The sequence below is a fragment of the Notolepis coatsorum genome (assembly GCF_963971535.1).
Source record: "Notolepis coatsorum genome assembly, chromosome: 20".
Taxonomy (NCBI): Eukaryota; Metazoa; Chordata; class Actinopteri; order Aulopiformes; family Paralepididae; genus Notolepis; species Notolepis coatsorum.
In genome coordinates, this window is record NC_140184.1 from 27,450,189 (window position 1) to 27,464,724 (window position 14,536).

General features: G+C 40.4%; 1 protein-coding gene across 1 annotated transcript in view; it reads left to right on the top strand.

Moving 5' to 3' along the window:
- tmod2 (tropomodulin 2) overlaps positions 1 to 14,536 on the top strand; it is a 44,397-nt gene continuing 29,861 nt past the window's right edge. Inside the window, exon 1 of the mRNA XM_084337261.1 lies at positions 1 to 121. The gene's annotated coding sequence lies outside the window, so the exon portion shown is untranslated. The remainder of the gene's footprint in view (positions 122 to 14,536) is intronic.

Below are 14,536 nucleotides of genomic sequence, written 5' to 3' on the forward strand. Positions count from 1 at the left end.
GTTGCCTTGAAGTGAGTGTGGGAGAGAAAGTAAGCGCTGCTAGAGAGAGAGAGAGACCTCGCATTCATTGGGAACATTAGGACAATTTGGCAGCATTTCAGTCGGAGTCGGCTAGTTATAGGTAAGAGAAGAAATACACCAGGCCTTTATAGGTTTCTCATTTCATTCAATGCACGTTCGATTGCTAGATTTCCAGTGTTGCGCCACTACGGGCTGTCAGTCAGTCACAGAACGTTACGGGCTTGATGCTAGGAGCCAGTGGGTTTGGCTGCGGCAGTGCTGAGTTAGCTTGCTTTGCTAACTAGCTAGTCGCTTCATTTAATTTCAAGCCACCAGTGGGATCAAAATAAAACTAGCTAAACCTCGTTAGCTAGCAGGATGTGCTTCTAGTAGTACAGTCTTACACCTCTTCAGTCATCATGATACGATGTTGGAGAATAAGTAACGTTTGGGAGATACTTAGCTTAGCTAAGATAGTTCACTAGCTATCTAGACTCAGCTGTTGCTGCTTTCCATTGGCTGTCGCTTCTTCTCAGCCTTCCAGGGTTGTTGTAATGTCCATCATCCACCATGATTTGATGGCAAGGTATCTCTCTATCCCTCCACTCTCTACCTGCCTGTCAGCTTGCAGTAGCTTGGTCAGTCTAGTATGTTGTTGTTGCTGGTGGTATGGATGATGCACTAACCTCCCCTCCTTGCATTCCATTGCATGCGGTGCATTGCGGTTCAACAGCCCAAGCCCTTCCCTGCCAGCAAGCCAGGCAGGCATATTATTACAGACGATCAGTCTATTATATAGCTGATGTGTTGTTGTGTGTGTCTGGCTGAACAATAATTACAATATATATTCTGAAGACATGATGTTTTTACTTCACCATAATGACTCACACACAGTGACATCCGGGCTTGCTATACTAGATGTTGTTTATTATCCCTTGCTTTCATTGTTAGTGGCAACAACACAAAGGCAGTATTCCCATGGCTTAGTAAGGCTCTTGTTCATGAGCCTGTATGCGGCAATCTCTTATCTCTGACATGACGAGGCTTATTTGTTCAGCAGTGCTTTATTAAAAGCAGGGTGTGGCTCAGATCTCGAGGAATACAATGGGGACTGTATAGTGTATAGGGCAGTGTGAGTTTCCCCCGCCCTCCCTGCAAACCCCCCGCATAGTGTCTGTTGTCATTAAGTGGAACTCATCATGGTCATCATCATTGCTGACTTGGCATTTCTGATATGGCTGCTGTGTGCTGCTACCATCACATACTTCTATACAGCATTGATTGATTGATTGATTGATTGATTGAAAACTTTATTAACAGATTGCAGAATGGGTACAGTACAGTACAGCTCAATACATACAATTGTTAAGGGGATGCAGACCAGAGAAGGACTTTCGTCTTGTTTACATCAGGGTCCCCCATTTTCAATTCATCATACATTATCGCTGATGAACAGGTTTCATAGACCCTGATACTCCTACGCCTGATTTATGCTTCAGTGGAGACTGGAGAGAGAGAGAGAGAGAGAGAGACACTTAAAATGAACACTGAGCACAGTCATGATTCTGTCATTAGTATTTCAGGAAGTGTGAAGATGGGTACAGTTGGCAGCAAGCTAAATATTTTGTCTTGGCAAACTGAGAGGGGCACTCCTTGAATTCCATCTTCATTACATAATTTGCGTATGTTGTGGGTCTTGACTGAGTGTGGGTGGGGTAGACGGTGTCTTGTCTGGGGAGATGTGTTAGTTGAACTCCTATATCCTCTCTCTCTCTCTCTCTCTCTCTCTCTCTCTCTCTCTCTCTCTCTCTCTCTCTCTCTCTCTCTCTCTCTCTCTCTCTCTCTCTCTCTCTCTCTCTCTCTCTCTCTCTCTCTCTCTCTCTCTCTCTCCTCTCTCCTCTCTCCTCTCTCCTCTCTCCTCTCTCCTCTCTCCTCTCTCCTCTCTCCTCTCTCCTCTCTCCTCTCTCCTCTCTCCTCTCTCTTCTCAGTTCCCATACTGCCTGAGATATTTTTTCCAGCCAATACCGATCACTACGACTTTTCTGATACCAATATCAATATAAATGTTTTGTTTAATATTAATAATAAAACGCAAGATACTTGTCGATGGCCGAAGAGAACCATTTTAATAACTTTTTTGATAAAAACTAAAGATAACGTGTTTTCTAGCAGAAGGCTATTTTATAAAGTGGAATCCGTCAATCAGAAAAGTATGCAGATTATGCCTGGTTTTGCTCTTCGGCCATTGTTGTGCCCTTATGATAAGTACACGGATGCCTCTGCCTCCACCTTGAAACCCCTCAAGGCTGTGTATGATGTATCATAGTCATAGTGCACTGCGTGTTATCACTGGAGATGCATTTCTCACTCACCATTGTATTTCATATGCAACAGTGGGATGGCCTTCTTTAACTAAGATAATATGCATTGCATTTTATTTATCAATATCTATACGGCTCTGCTTATGAAACTCCCCTATTATCTTTGATCTTTGTTTACGTTTAAATACAGCACATATGGTCTACTTGGTCACAGGATTACTTGGCTTTATATATTATACATGTAAAAACTGAGCTTGACAAAAGTGGTTTTGAATATTCCCTGTATGAATGGAATGAACTACAGAAAACCTTGTAGTTAGAACATTTAATTCCTTTGGAGGATGATTTTTTGTCTGAACAACTGTAGCCTACTTGTTTGTCCAACGTGTTTTTACACGTCTATTGTAAACAGGTCGCTTGTGAAAAATAGATCAGTCTCATAGTGCTGAAATAAATAAATAGATTGTATTCACTGATAGATGGAATTCAATTCAACATTGCTTAGAAAGGCTACCAGTTGATGCATATAGTTAGCAATTTTTGCTTCACATAACTGGATTGAAATATTAGTCCTATCGTCAATCTCGTATTTTTAGAGTGAATATCGGCCAATACAGGTCACCTCTTCCAACTCCTTCCCTCAGGAAGGAGATACCGGTCCATACATGCCAAGAGTACAAGATTTAAGAACAGCTTTTTCCCCCAAGCACAGTTAAATACTCATTGACTGTCCCCTCACGTGCACCGTGCACTTACCACTGCACTTGATAATCTCTGATTACCACCCATTATGCACTTTATTATTTAAAATATTCTGTTATGTACAGTGTTATATGTGTTCATGTATGGATATGTACTACGGTCTGTGGGAGCTCCCCTGAAATGTCGTTGTATACTGTGCAATGACAATTAAAAGTCTATTCTATTCATGCCATGCCATCCTGCCATGGACTTAATGTGTCGCCCATCACGAGTATGTGCACATTCGATTTGTTGTTTTCGCTTTGATTTATGTACAATTGGAATTTCAGGGATAACATGTATAGTCCAAAAATATGAATGAACATGAACAACTCTCCCTAATCCAAACTAGAAGGCTAGAGCTCAAATGTGTGATGTCACGTACATTCTGAAGCTGCTCCATACATAGACCATGAATGGACCTGTCTCAAACCCTGCCCTCTTTTCTTGATCCTCCAATCACAACTGTCGCTTACCTCGGACAAACCAAGTTTGTCCGAGGTAAGCGACAGTTGTGATTGGAGGATCAAGAAAAGGGGCAGGGTTTGAGACAGGTCTATTGGGAAAGATTTTATAGGTGACCTTGAGAGCACCCAGGGAGAGGTTCATCGGTACTACATTCTCTGATTCAGTACTGATGACACTCGGGGCTAAATCCACAAATAATAGATTGCACGGAGCAAGTTGCACCCTTACTTACAATTCATTATGAAATGAAAATGGGGGACCCTGATGTAAACAAGACGAAAGTCTTTCTCTGGTCTGCATCCCCTTAACAATTGTGTGTATTGAGCCGTACTGTATTGTACCCATTCTGCAATCTGTTAATAACATTTTCATTCAATCAATCACCGTGCTGATTGATTGAATGAACATTTTATTAGCAGATTGCAGAATGGGTACAAGGGGTGCACGTCACGATATTGATTTTTTTTGACCCCGACATCGATAACTTTCTGCTCCTCAAGGTCGATACCGATATATATATATTTATTGTATTATAATTTTTTTTTTATTTATGTATATTCCTGTAGTTTTGACCTAACCAGATTGATCATGACATGAGCGTTACTACTATGAACAAAACAAAGCCAAGAGAACAGTTTTGACTCTTCAAATAAAGTGACTATATTTATTTTTCCAAATAAATATAATTTGAGTCAATCACAAAATTCACAATCCGTCAATGTCATTAACAATGTGTTTCCCTGAACAATGAGTGAACTAAAAACCAACAGGTATTGTGCTTTGTCAATAGGGATGGGTACCGGTACCTGTGAATCGATACCGGTACCCAACGGTACCTTTTTTCGGTACTTTAGTCTCTAAAAAATCTACCTACCTCAGTTGTGAAAAAAAAAAAAATCCAAATCTGTTTTTGACTTGCCATTGCCCCGACTGCTTTGTTGTTGAATCAAGTCAAATCCTAAGTAAGCATATATTGTGTGTGTGAACGTTGACATGAAAAGAAAAAAGTTTAAAAAAAAAAGTGTAAAAAAAATAAAATAATTTTTTTTTATTTTATTATCAGAGCTATCAATAATTTTATCAGGTTTATCAGGATGACGTCATAATAGCTGATATCAGCCCGATAATTATCGTGCATCCCTAAATAAGTACAGCTCAATACACACAATTGTTAAGGGGATGCAGACCAGAGAAAGACTTTCATCTTGTTTACATTCATTCATTCATTCATTCATACATCAGGGTCCCCCATTTTCATTTCATAATGAATTGTAAGTAAGGGTGCAACTTGCTCCGTGCAATCCATTCTTTGTGGATTTAGTGTTTCTCCTGAAAAAAAATTGCCGCTAGGGGGGTCCGGGGGGTATTTTTACATTTTAAAGTTAAATGCATCAATCTGGTGCACTTTGAGAGCAAAATAAAGAGGCAAGATCTATGATTAACTTTGTGCTCAAAGCCTCAAACCACAAAATCGACTAGACTGCAGTGCTTTCTCCCTGCAGCCTTTTCCTCAGGTCAGTCTTTTACATTAAGCACCCCCCACAGCCCAAATGAAATGATAAAAAAAAATATATATATATATTATATATATATATATATATATATTTTTTTTTTTAATAGTCTAGTTCATAGCAGCGGCGGTCCTAATTAGCTGCTGAATGCATATAGGGGAAACACTGACACTACTATTGAATACATTCATTAGGGTATGAAAAATAAAACAAACTTTCTGGGGGTCCATTCATTGTCAATGGACGAGCTCCAGACTTCATACTTCAGTACCTAATTTTCACAAATATTGACTGAACTTTCCATGGCCATGAAAATAACATATTGAAATTCTTAATTTGGGTGGTGTTCCCCTTTAACTGTATTTGAGGGAATACACCCTGCCACCAACAACACATATGGGGCCTTCCTCTCTCTCTCACCCCTTCTCGCTCCATCTGTTTTCCATCATAGTCTGCTTTTCTCCAACTACCCTGGGTCTGTTGCACACCAGCGAAGCTGATGAACAGGGGCTTGGAGAAGAGTGGGTTGAAAAGAGAAGAAACGGAGAGAGAACAGTGGAGGAGTATATATATAGACTTTTTCCCTAGGCAGAAAAACTGGGTTGTTCTAAGAATAGCTTGATTTGTACCCTGGGGTTGTGTTCTGTAATAATGAAATAACCACTACTTTCATTTATCTGCCTTTAACTATACTAGCTATACTTACACAATAACTAGATACACTACTAACTATCCTACACTACTAACTATCCTACACTACTAGCTAATTATACTTAGTTACACTAACTACCATACACTACTAACTATCCTACACTAACTGTACTTGCTTACACTACTAACTATCATACACTACTAACATACACTAGTAAGTAACTACCCTACACTAACTACACTAACACTACTAACTACCCTACACTACTACTAACTATATATACTGTGCGAGAGTTTTGCGCAAGTTGAATGGTTTTTGGTTTGTTGTCAAACTCCTATGCTATACTTAACATCACTTTCAGCGTACAGCCTAATGAGTGTGTGTGATAGCCTAATAAATTACATGATAACATCTTCCCCATTACCCGTCCAAAGTGTGTTTCTGCAATAAACAGGTGAGAATGGCTCAGCCTATGTAGGGAATCCATTTGAGACCGCATACAGCACTAAAGTAAACTATGAGATGAACCTGTTTCCCGTGTTGCTGTGTGTGTGTGCAGTGAAAGTAGTCTGTAGGGGCCATTAAGAAGTGGACAGGGACAGGTCAGTGTTATTATTGGCCTCCAACCATCTGTTGTTATCCGGCAGGCAGGATTAGCAGCAGGAGGAGGAGAGGAGTAGAAGAAGGGTTATCGATCAGACTGGACTAATGGATCCTCTGTGTCTTGAGGTATCTCCTCAGCCCACCCATTACCGTCATTACCTTGGTCTGCACGCTCCATTACTCCTGTCTCGACAGTCATCAGTACTGGGCCTTATCATAAACAAGACACTCTTCTCTTGGACTCGGTTGAGTCGAAAGGGTTTTGCAGGGATAATGTAATGCTTGGTTGATGGTGTCATAAGAATATTGTGTGTATTATACAGTCGGTTCATACATATTTGGACATTGACACTATTTTGTCTCTGTACACTACCACAATGGACTTGGAATTAAACAATCAAGATGTGCTTTAAGTGCAGACCTTCAGATTTAAGGGTATTTGAGGGTATTTGCATCCAGGTGAACAGTGTAGGAATTAAAACAATTTCTACATGTGCACCCCCCTTTTTAAGGGACAGAGTAATTGGTACTAATTGGACAAACTAACTCCATAAATAAGATGGTCACTTTTAATACTTAATACTTTGCAGTCGATGCCGGCCTGAAGTCTGGAACCCATAGACATCACCAGACACTGGGTTGCATCCCTGGTGATGCTCTGCCAGGCCTTCCTGCTTGGGGCATTTTCTCTTCGGTTTTGTCTTCAACAAATGAAATGCATGCTCAATTGGATTCAAGTCGGGTGATTCATTTGGCCATTGCATAACATTCCACTTCTTTACCTTAAACTCTTTAGTTGCTTTCGCAGGATGCGAAAGGTCATTGTCAATCTGCACTGTGAAGTGCTGCCTAGCGTTGGGTACCGTTCACATTTGTATTTCAGTAGTCCAAACTTCTACATTTCAACATTGTTATTTATTTAGAACATTTAGTTATTCCTAGAACCATTTTTATGTTGATTTCTTAATGTTTAAATATCACCAAGAGATGGGATAGTAATATGTATACGTAGTATACCATAGCAAACTACTTTTGCAGAGAGAGACCTACCATACACACCCTGCAGACTATGGCCCCTCTTGGACTGAATGAAGAGTTTGACATTAAACCCTTCCTGTAAATACACACATTCTGTCTGGTTCTGTTTTTTAATTAATTTCTGTTTTTTAAGTTTTCTTATTATATATATTTTTTTCTCTATTTTGCATGTGAAGGTGTGTTACATCTAACTACTGTCATTGTAACTATGTACCGTATGTTCTGGCACTTGAGCTGCAGTATGTTTTGTAAATGTGTAGCCTATAGGCTAATTGATTTGAACCTTGACCTGGTTCAACCTTGACCCTTAATATGTATGTATTTATACCCGACCCCTTTTCACATGTTGGTGACACTTGAAAAAGGCCACAGGCCGAAACGTTGTGTTAAAGTAAATTAAACTTGGGAACACGGCAGACGGTGTGCTGACTTTTTTTCCACAACATTACAGTAATATGTATATCACACACACACACACATGCACGCACGCGCACGCACAGAATGAATGAATGAATGAATGAAAACTTTATTTAACAGATTGCAGAATGGGTACAATACAGTACGGCTCAATACACACAATTGTTAAGGGGATGCAGACCTGAGAAAGACGTTCGTCTTGTTTCCATCAGGGTCCCCCATTTTCAATTCATATAGACATTTATGACATACACAACATACATGACATTTATGGCATAGGGACATATAGGTATTTAGTACTGATACATTTGTGACATAAACGGTATTCAAATATACAGTACTGTTACCCCTAGATCCTGACAGAGTATATACATATGATGGGGAGGGGACTGTACACAGAAAGGGAGAATGGCTCATAGCAGACTTAATGATTTTAGAATATTTCAGCTAATGAAGTAAAATGTTTATTATCATCAACTATCCTTTTAGGTTTTACAGTGTAACTTTTGGCTACTTAAAATCATTGAACGTATAGTGAGAGAGACTGTCTCAGGCTCAGCCCCTCCCATTCCTCACTATTGGACCTCCATGAAAATTAAATGTATCTCGCCCCGTCGTATTTTTCAGCTGTGAGCGTTTCCAGGGCTAGTTTAACTGTTTTGGGACAAGCTTAGTTAAGGTTAGCAGCTCACGTAACTTATTTTAGGTTTAACTTTTTACCGTGACTTGGGAAAACGGGAATGGTGAGGATGCAAAGCACGTTAGACGCAGTTTCACACAGAAACAGTGCAACTCATGAGAGGAGTTGTAACAGGGCTGTCGAATGCAGGGCTGAATAGCTAGATGTCATAGTTCAAAAAATGTAAGGTCCGCGCTGGTCTGTGTCTATTATGAAATGACAATTGCACATCATTGGAATTCTGATTATTTTCTACCTGGGCGGGTCTAGTACCTGCTCTCAAGGTACTGAAATGTGGCACCGATTGATCAAGCGTGAATCGGTACTCGCCCGGCAGTACAGAATGTAATTCAGTCGGTACTAGGGATGCCCCGCGTCGATTGGCCAGCGATCGGTATCGGCCGATATTCACTAAAATAGCTGGATCGGGTATCTGTAATAAATAAAAATGTAATCGCATTTTTCTTTAATTTTTTAATTTTTTTAATTTATAATATAATAAGAAATAAGAATTTTTTTTTTTTTTTTTTAAATTTTTTTTATTATTGCAAAACAAAACTTATTAAAAGTCAGTACTCAACACACAATGTATAATGAAACTTTCAGTAAAGGTGGTTAAAATATATGCAAGTACAGAAACAGGATAAAACAAAAATAGTCAATAATAACATTTTAACCGTAGAATGTGCCTGTTGTAATCCTGGCCGATGGGTCCTTGTATAGTACTTTAATCATATCAATGAAACCTTTTCCTAACCCCATCCTTTCCAATACTGCCCATAGAAACGACCATTCCAACCTGTCAAATGCTTTCATAGCATCCAGGGATAGTATCGCCTTAGGTGTGATGTCCTCTTTGTCTGTATCTAGTACGTGCAGTATTCGCCTTATGTTATCATTGATCAGGCGACCTTTTATGAAGCCTGTTTGGTCCGGATGAACTAAAGACGTCATATGCTTTTGCAATCTGATGGCTAATATCTTAGAGTACAGTTTGACATCGGTTCCGAGGAGGCTTAAAGGACGGTAACTACCGCATTCAGTGGGGTCTTTGTCTTTTTTGTGAAGAACTGAAATGAGTGCGGTATTTTGGTGTTCAATGAAGCTTCCCTCTTTGACTGAGTATAAGATCATATTTAGTAATAAGGGTCCAAATATGTCCCAGCAAGAAATGTACATTTCTGATGGGATACCGTCAATTCCCGGAGCTTTGCCGTTTTTCATTCCGGATATGGCCTTCTTGAGTTCTTCTAATGTGATCGGTACTTCTAACTGTTTAGCGTCTTCATCCGTAAGTTTAGGGAGAGTAATTTGATTAAGATATGTGTCTAATTTGTCTTGATCAAAGGTCGTTTCTGAGTTATATAAATCAGAGTAGAATTCTTTGAATGTATCGTTTATTATTTTGGGTTCTGTTACTAGAGCTTGTTGTTTCCTAATGGCAGTTATATCTGCAAATTTTGCATTAATTCTTAGTCGCATGGCTAATAGGTGACTAGGTTTAGAACCTTGGAAGTACTGCTGTTGTCTAGTGCTGCGTATTTGCAATTCCGATTTTTGTCTGTACATTGCTTTGATCTCTGTCTTTAGAATGTTAACTTGGTTATCTAGTCTAGTAGAGTTGTTGTATTTTAAAGAATTAAAAAGCGTTGAGTAAAGCGTTTCCATTTCAGACAGTTTTGTGTTTTGATTTTTGCGCAATATGGAGGTAAATCTATCCGAGAAATCCTTGATCATATTCTTTACCGACATCCATAATATTCTGGGATCTTGCACCGAGTTAGCATTATCTTGTAGGAATACTGTGAGAGCTTCTTTAATTTGTGTAATGAATTCCTTGTTGTTAAGCAGCATCGAATTAAAACGCCATCTTGGGGCCCGGGTAGATAGTGTACCAAATGTTGCTTTCAGGATTAAGTAGCAGTGATCCGATAGCGCATTGGGTGTCATTTCCACTTCATATTTATCAAATATTCTCGGGGATGCAAAGACGTAATCAATTCTGGATAGTGTGTTGTGTCTCGCCGAACGACAGGAGTACTTGCGGGTCATGGGGTTAAGTGAACGCCATAAATCAGTTACTCCTGTTGATTTCGACCAATCTTTTAATGCTTTAGATGAATTCTTTTGTTCGCTGGAGAAGGAAAGGTAAGTTTTGTCCATCCTTGGGTTCCAAATGGCATTAAAATCCGCACCTATTATATATGAGTACTCGGGATGGTTTAACATTTCTCCTGTTAGTGAAGTGAAGAAACCCACTTCGTACAAATTCGGGGCATATACCGCTGCCAATGCAATTTTCCTGTTATTGTGTATGATCCTAGCTATAGTTATGCGCCCCTCAGCATCCGACCATACCCCTTTCAATTCGATATTTAATTTGCGTCTGACGACTATGGCTACCCCTCTAGTTCTCGTAGCAAAAGAAGAGTGACTAATATTATGGTATATGTTATCCGCTAACGTATTTATGTCTCCCTCTAAAATGTGCGTTTCGCTTAATAGAGCCACGTCCACATGTTCTTTTTTCATCAGTGTAAGCACACTTTTGCGCTTGTGTTGTTTGTTTATCCCACCGGTGTTCCATACCATTATATTCAAACTAGCCATAGTCTATGCATGTTTTCGTGTAGTTTTTGGTAATGTTTCTGGAGTATGAAGCTACAATAGATGCACATCCAATTAATGAGGTCCCGTTGAGAGCTGAGCTTAAAAACATATATATATACAAATAAAAATCCCCTATTTTCCCCTCACCCAGAAAGTCGAACATGCCTGTGTTCCAAGAACACATCCTCCGCAATTGACTTTCTCCCATGGTCCACCGGATTGCCCAAACTGAGCATTGTAATCCTAATTTTCCTATGCTCATTGCCATAGGATCTAACATTTCCATTCTATTACAATAGAATGTCGCTTTTGGTCTTGCACCTTCCCTTACTGTAATGAAGTATTGTGATAAATAACCTAAAGATAAAAATAAAAAATAAAATAAAAAAAAGAGAATAAACCTTTATCGACATATCGAAATAAGAATTCTATACATATATCTATGTGTTAATTTCTAATTTGTTACATTTAGTTTCACTAAGTTAGGAAAGTAATGTTTTAAGTCAAGCCTGATGTTGCCTTGCACAAAAGAATGATCCCAGTCTCTTCAGTTTATTAATTGAACAATGGGTATTTACATTACATTTAGTCATTTAGCTGACTCTTTTATCCAAAGCGACTTACAAGATCTGTACGACAAGTCATCAGGAAGGGCACAACTCAGCTGAGTAACAATGTTGGTGCTACAGTGTAGGTTAGTATATTAGGACAAGTGCATGACAGTAAGGTTAGTTAGGGTTAGATTATTTAAAAACATGTTTTTATCTATAACAAAACCAAAAACGATCGGTATCGGCTCATAGAAGATCGGTGATTGGTATCGGTGGCAAAAACGTGATCGGGGCATCCCTAGTTGGTACCCTTAAAAGTACAGAGTTGGGTATCCTAGCGCTGTCCAATGAGATCTGAAGCATTTGGCTGAATATGAGCAGATAATATTGCCCGAAACACTTCAGAATTCATCCTGCTGCTTTTGTTAGCAGTCACACAATCAATGAATGAATACAAGGGAACCAGTTCCATTGCTAGCCAAGTAGCCGTACATGCTCTCTAAGCTCTAATCTGGTCTTCCTGTTTTTGAGGCACATGGTTTACATCTAGTGGTGAACCCTCTGTATTCACTCTGGTGAAGCCTTCTCTGAAGTAGCCTTTTTGACACAAATTGTTCTTGGTTGTTGTGAAGAGGTTTTTCTTTACCAGGGAAAAAATTATTCTGTCATCCATCACAGTTAGTGGTGCACCGATGTGAAAATTGTGGCCGATATCGATAACCGATATTAATATTGCTGTTCTGGCCGATACCGATATTTACCGATGTCGATATCTCTGTATAGAAAACACTTTTTTATGATAATCAAATAAAGAGCTATTTTCCAAAACGCATAATTTTTTTACTTTTGTAACTTATTTTCAGAAATGACTGATATTTTGAAACTATTTAAGGCCAAAACATGTAAAAAGATTTTTTTTTTTTTTTTTTTTTTATAAATATCGGCCCTATCTTGATATCGGTCCGATACCGATGTGTAAAAAAAACTGCCATATCGGCCGATATTATATCGGCGGCCGATATTATATCGGCGGCCGATATATCGTGCATCACTAATCACAGTTGTTTTCTGTGGTCTTCCGGGTCTTTTGGTGTTGCTGAGCTCACCAGCGTGTTCTTTCTTTTTAAGAATGTACCAAACAGTGGCAGGGCTGGGTAGAGCAGTGGACTAAGCACTCGCCTACCACCGCAGAGACTCTGCGATCGAATCCAGCGGTCAGCGGTATCTCCGGCTTGGTCAGTCGTCCCTACTGAAAAGAAGCGGCTGGCGACTCCACATGTATTGGAGGAGGCATGTGATAGTCTACACCCTCCCCAGGCCGACAGTGGGGCAATGCACGCAACGACTTAATGCATGTAAAACCTCCATCCTGTATTGTCAAATTAAGTGATATACATCTTTCTTTTCAGGACAACCTGGCGATATCAGAATATATATGCTTCAGTTTAGTCAGATCAAGGTATACATGAGTTATACCATATTATATAAATATAAAAAAATATATATATAAATATATATCAAAGAATTGTATTGGAAAAAAACATAGAGAACAATAATTAATTAGATATTTCTCTCCACAAATGTATTCTATTTAAGCAATAATACACGAGAAGCCATGGTATGTCATGAATATTGCCATGGCTGTGCCTGTGATGCGACCGCAGGCACGAGAACGTAGCTCTCGTCACATCACAGCCGTGGCAATATTCACGACATACCACAGGCTTCGAATGTATTATTGCTTTTATACAGCAGTTTACGTCTGGAAAATATAGGATGAATACAGACTTCTAGGGTCTTTTATATCGATTTCAGTGAATTTGTCGCAGAAAAATTGTTCCTAAAGATGTCTCGTTGCTATGGAATATCAGATGGAGTAGGCTATCAACAAGCTTGGCAACGCAAACTAATGACGTATTTGTTAATATACATCTATAATATTGCAGCGAGCGTTGTAAAGTATAACAACACACTTGCGACCGTTTCCGGCTTGCCATTGCCCTGACTGCTGCTTTGTTGTTGAATCAAGTAAAATCCTAGGTAAGCGTGTATTGTGCGTGTGAATGTTAACGTTAGGTTATGACTATAACCAAGTTCTGTTAGTTAGGGGCGATGCTTGGCTTCGCCTTCTGCACTATCTCGCGTACGTGCACGCGTACTGAATAAACCACAAATGTACCTCTAATACCAGTATTAGTCTGACCACACCCCTCATCAGCTTACCTTCATAAGCAGGTGTGTGGTCACCTGCTCTCCTCCTTCCCAAGCTTTCACCACAAGGTGAGGTCAAGGGCTGCAGCGGCCGTCCGAAGCCAAGCATCGCCCCTAACTAACAGAACTTGGTTATAGTCATAACCTAACGTTCTGTATCGTTAGTGGCTTAGCTTGGCTTCGCCTTCTGCACAAGGGAGGCCAAGCGGAGCCACTTGGCTGACAAATACACCCCGCTGACAGCCCCCCAAAACCATCAGAACAGGGAGGGCCGAGCCCCCCCGACCCCCCCTAATGGAGGGTAGCCCCCCTATTAGGGACGTCACGGGAGGGCGACGGACCCGACCGTGCGAAGAGGCACTCAAGCAACTCAACGCACAGGGTGAGCAGACCGTGGCTTGACCCACGACTACACACACGCACAACCCGCATGCCACCCGGGAACGAACGGAGGAACAACCTCGTTACTGCCCCCAGAATCACGGGGTCAAGGGCAAACCCAACCCCGTGGCAAGGCCGTAGCAGCGGAGCACGAAGGAAGACCCAGACCCACCAAAAGGACTGGACTCCCTGGAATGGGGGCCCGGAGAAGTCCATGATGCCAGCATCAAGACCCCACCAGGTGGGCACGTAGTGCCCCGCCCCCCACATCGCCAGCGTATTCGGACAAAGGCCCCTCAGTTACTGCACCTGGTATTCCCAGGCGGAACCAACCAGGCCAGTAAGCCGAGCGG